The sequence below is a fragment of the Sapajus apella genome, unplaced genomic scaffold, assembly GCF_009761245.1.
Source record: "Sapajus apella isolate SASKATOON/1434 unplaced genomic scaffold, GSC_monkey_1.0 scaffold20, whole genome shotgun sequence".
Taxonomy (NCBI): Eukaryota; Metazoa; Chordata; class Mammalia; order Primates; family Cebidae; genus Sapajus; species Sapajus apella.
Genome location: NW_022436960.1, coordinates 25952695 through 25957981, shown reverse-complemented (window position 1 = coordinate 25957981; position 5287 = coordinate 25952695). Strand labels below are relative to the sequence as shown.

Here is a 5287-nt window from a genome sequence, read left to right as displayed (position 1 = left end):
TAGGAGGGAAAGTAGAGAAAAAAGTTAAGGCTTCTCTATGTCTGTTCTCTTCCACCTTCTCCTCTTTGAACTCAGAAAGGCAGGCTCTGCCCCAGATCCTTCTGCAGCCTTCAGGAAACAGAGGGCTGTGAGGGTACCCTGAGAAGCAGGCAGAGGGTCCCTGCCTCTCACTATCCACCTGAGTGAGATCAGCCCACAGCTGGTCCACCTCTGGACCTGTTGGGCCTGGTCCTGTCTCCTCAGGCCTGGCTTTGAGGTCCCCAATCTTCCTAAAAATCCCCCAGGCCCACCCCTCTGTACATCGCAACTCCAGATCATACCAGGGGGAAATGCCCATCAGTCTTTTCCTTCAGCCTTTGGGGGTTAAGCTCTCAATCTGCAATTGTCTCAGAAAGATCTGGAGAGCTTTAAAATATCCAGAGTCCAGGCCCTGCCCCTGCACTGCCACACTCAGACCATCCTGAAGCAGAGCCTTGCTCTCTGAAATCTCCAACGGGGATGCTGATGGGCTTGATGGGCCAGGACTGAGATCCAGCAGTCAGGGCCAAAATCAGGGGAGAAGACAGGCGAGGTGGCTCATGCCTGTAATTCCAGCACTTTGGGAGGCTGAGGCAGGTAGATCACAAGGTCAGCAGTTTGAGACCAGCCTGGCCAATATAGTGAAACCCTGTCTCTACTAAAAATACAAAACTTAGCCGGGCATAGTGACACACACCCGTGATCCCAGCTACTCAGAAGGCTGAGGCAGGGGAAGTGCTTGAACCCTAGAGGCAGAGGTCGCAGTGAGCCAAGATTGAGCCACTGCACTCCAGTCTGGGCTACAAACTGAGACTCCATCTCAAAAAAAAAAAAAAAAAGAAAAATCAGGCGAGAGAGGGAGGGAGGAAAGAAGGAAGGGAGAGAGACAGCTGCCCAGGGGAAATGTCCAGAGGCTCGGGGACAGGTGGAGAGTGAGGCCACAGCGAGAAGGGGCCCCACAGAGAACAAATGTTCAGAGCAGCCGCTGGATTCTGCTCTATTCCCGGGGCTTGAAGACTGGGACTGAGGACAACTGTTTACCACCAATCAAGGCAGGAAGCCACAAAAGGCCCTTGGAGGGGGCCACCTCTCCTCTCGAGTTGGTGCCTCTGTGAGAGCAAACACTGCATTATCTGCTCACTGTTGTCTCCCTGGAGCCTGGCATATAGTAGATGCTCAATAAATACCCGTTGAAAGAAAGGACTGAATGAGCTTTAAATGCCAGCCCATTTCCTCCCTCATAACTCTTATGGTTTTCTCAGTCTGTGGGTTTCTTATACAAAACAGTGGTGCTGAGAACTTTGAGTAGAGAGGAAGCCAAATGTTTAATTTGGGTTCCTTCTCTCATTCTCCTTCCAACTCTACTTCCTAAGGATTTTGGAATCTGGGTATATGGACCAGCGGAAGTGGGGTTGTTGTTGTAGCCAGCTGCCCACAGCCGTCCTTCCAAATCAGAAAGCTGGAGGCGGGGGAGTGAGGTGGGAGAGAAGGAAGCAGAGGAGGGAGGAGTGCGCAGGAGCATGTAGCGGCTGAAAGGTGTGTGATCTACCTAGAGAGAGCGGGAGGCAGCCAGGCACGGTGGCTCACGCTTGTAATCCCAGCACTTCGGGAGGTCCAGGCGGGTGGATCACCCGATGTCAAGAGTTTGAGACCAGCCTGGCCAACATGGTGAAACCCCGTCTCTACTAAAAAGACAAAAATTAGCCGGGCATGGTGGTGCACACCTGTAATCCCAGCTACTCTGGAGGCTGAGGTAGGAGAATCGCTTGAATCTGGGAGACGGAGGTTGCAGTGAGCCAAGATCGTACCCCTGCGCTGCACTGCATCCTGGGTGACAGAGCAAGACTCTGTCTCAAAAAAAAAAGATAAAAAAAAGCAGAAACTGGGGAAGGCACCTGTATGGTTACCAAGTTCCCAGGAACCTTCCCTCCAGAGCCTCCGTGGAGAGGCACGAGGCACTGCCTTTCTGTGTACTACACCCAGGCGGGACCCTAGAGACGTCCACTCAGGCCTGGAAACCCTTCCCGCAGAGGAGGCAGGAGGACAGGGCTGTTAGCCTCAGGGGCCTGACATTGCCACACACCCATCTCCAGTCCCCAGCCCAGCCATGCCCCTCCCACCTCCCACACACACCAGCAATTACTCAGACCAAACACTCATGGTGCCTCAGGGGATGGGGACAACTCCAGATGACAGAGCGGTTCTTCCAGCTGCACACCTCAAGGGAAGCTGGCTGGAGAAGGCCTTGAGCTGCCAGCCTCTTGGCCCCAGGCCCTCTCCCAGGGAGGGGCAGGGTGCTGGTGGGGAGGGCTGGCTGGATGAGGATTGCAGGCTGTCCTGACTTGTGGCCAGGGCCACCATGACATGGCCACAGACTGTTGGAGTTGGAAAGGCCTCTCATTTCACTGGCAGAGAAACTGAGGCCCCAGGAGACTTGGTCAAGACCCCACAGGTGGTGAATACAAAACTGGGACTCACACCCGGCTGCCTACCCGGAAAAGAGAAGAGCTCCCGGACCAGCCCACGCTATGGCCTTTCACCTGGAGCCCTGGGGAGGGCTGGCTTCCTGGCCTGGCACATCCGCTAGAGCAGATTTCTATAAAACCATATAAATCCACCGCAGGCCTTCCAGTGCCCGCACCTAGCCTGATCACTTAGGGCTGGCTCTCGGCTCTCCCAGGCCTCCTTCAAGGTCTCTGGGCATCAAAATCACTGGGCTGTTTGATTAAAATGCAGATTCCTGAACCCAGCCTGCCCTTCCTAATCCAAGTCTCTGGAGATGGAGCCAGGAATCTGCCTTTTTACCTAGTCCCCTCTCCCCTAACCCTCTCTACAATGACCTTCAGCCAGCTTCCCAGGCTTATCTGGTGTCCTGTTTAAAACACAGGTCCCAGGTTGGGCGAGGTGGCTCACGCCCAGCACTTTGGGAGGCCAAGGTGGGTGGATCACTTGAGGTCAGAAGTTGGAGACCAGCTTGGCCAACATCTCAAAGCTCCGTCTCTACTAAAAATACAAAACTTGGCAGGGCACAGTGGCTCACGCCTGTAATCCCAGCACTTTGGGAGGCTGAGGTGAGTGGTTAAGGAGGTCAAAAGATCAAGACCATCCTTGCCAATATGGTGAAACCCTGTCTCTACTAAAAATACAAAAATTAGCTGGGCGTGGTGGCGTGCGCCTGTAATCCCAGCTACTCAGGAGGCTGAGGCAGGAGAATTGCTTGAACCTGGGAGGCGGAGGTTGCAGTGAGCTGAGATCGCGCCACTGCACTCCAGACTGGCGACAGAGCAAGACTTTATCTCAAAAAAAAAGGAAAAACAAACGTAGGCCCCAGACCACACCTCCAGAATCTGGCTCAGCCTAGCTGAGGTCAGGCCTGGGAATCAGCATTTTTGCAAACATCTTTGCCATCTCTTGGAGAAACAGTTTCTCCCTTTGCTTTGAGGTCCCTAATGCAGAATCCTAGGAGAAACCACAGATGGCCTGGGCAGTAGGAGCTCAAGATTATGTGGAGGACGATTTTCCTGGGGTGGGGGCCCCAACTCTTATCAATTCCTGGAAGAGGTCCCTGACCCCAAATAGAAGTGTCACAAGGAGCCTGGATCCTGGAGTGATGTTTAGAGAGGAGGGAACCCGGAGTGGGGTGTCTCTCTTAGCCGGTACTGACACCCCAGTCCTGCCTGAAGGCTGAACCCAAATCTGTACTCCCCTAGACAGCGTATCCAGTTCAACTACCTTACCCTGTCTCCAGCTGCCCACACCTCCTCCTTCTCTTCCTCTTGCTCTTTCTGTGGAACCTCCCCCATCCGCTGCCCGTCCCTTCCCCACCCTCATTAGCTTCCTCCATCAGCAGCCATGGAAGGGGCAGGCTGTGCACAAGCCCGCCACCGCTCTCCTGGAGGGGAATTTCAGAGGCAAGCCCATGACTGCGTTGTCATCACTCCGTGCTTAGGTCTGGGGTGGCCCCGGGAGAGAAGTTTGTGTAAGATGTGTGGGCGGAGGTGGGAGGGAGGCAGGGCTCTGATGTCGGAGGCTCAGACTCAGCAAGCAGGTTAGCCCTTTCCTGCTAGAAGCCAGCCTCAGCGCCTCCGCTCCCCTTCACGCCTCCAGCAGCCACACCTCCTGTGGATGTGTAGACAGGACACATGGAAGGAAAGCAAACTGTCACTCTCCACCGAGTGGCACTGGACAGTGCTACTGGTGTCTCCACCCCAATAGCAGATAGATGGTGATGATGATGCTCTGCCTTAGTTCATTTGGGCTGCTGTAATGAAACACCATAAAATGGGTGGCTTATAAATAAAAGAAATAGATTTCTTATGGTCTGGAGTCTGGGAAGTCTGCAGCCAAGGTGTAGGCAGATTCAGTGTCTGGTAATGATCAGCTTCCTCTAAAGCCATCTTTTTTTTTTTTTTTTTTAACAAGGTCTCCCTCTGTTGCTCAGGCTGGAGTGCAATGGCACAATCATGGTTCACTGTATCCTTGACGTCCCAGGCTTAAGCAATCCTCCTTCCTCAGCCTCCCAAATAGCTGGTACTAGAGGCACACACTATCACAGCTGGGTTTTTTTTTTTTTTTTTTTTTTTAATATAGATGGGGTTTCACCATGTTGGTCAGGCTGGTCTTGAACTCCCGACCTCATGCGATTCGCCTGCCTTGGCCTCCAAAGTGCTTGGATTACAGGCGTGAGCCACCATGCCCGGCCACAGCTGGGTATTTTTTTGAGACAGAGTTTCACTCTTATTGCCCAGGCTGGAGTGCAATGGCACCATCTTGGCTCACCACAATCTCTGCCTCCCAGGTTCAAGTGATTCTCCTGCCTCAGCCTCCTGAGTAGCTGGGGTTATAGGCATGTGCCACCACTCCCAGCTAGTTTTGTATTTTTGGTAAAGACAGGGTTTCTCCATGTTGGTCAGGCTGGTCTCAAACTCCCAACCTCAGGTGATCCACCTTCCTCAGCCTCCCAAAGTGCTGGGATTATAGGCGTGAGCCACCACATCCGGCCCTGCTATCCCACCTTCCTTTTTTCTCTCTCTCTCTTTTTTTTTTTTTTAATTTTTTAAAGATGGGGTTTCGCCATGATGGCCAGGCTGGTCTTGAACTCCTGACCTCAGGTGATCCACCCACCTCGGCCTCTCAAAGTGCTACGATTACAGGATTGAGCCACAGCACCCAGCCTAGCCCACCTTTCTTTTCTTTTCTTTTTTTCTCTTTCTCTCTCTCTTTCTTCCTTTCTTCCTTCCTTTCTTTTTTTTTTTTTTTTTTTTTTTTT

The 5287-nt window shown here is 52.8% G+C and overlaps 1 long non-coding RNA gene across 1 annotated transcript in view; it reads left to right on the top strand.

The window, feature by feature from the left end:
• Nucleotides 1-601: 601 nt before the first annotated feature.
• The window catches only part of LOC116557967, a 9567-nt gene continuing 4881 nt past the window's right edge, over nt 602-5287 (top strand). Inside the window, exon 1 of the long non-coding RNA XR_004271769.1 lies at nt 602-615. This is a non-coding gene — a long non-coding RNA (uncharacterized LOC116557967). The remainder of the gene's footprint in view (nt 616-5287) is intronic.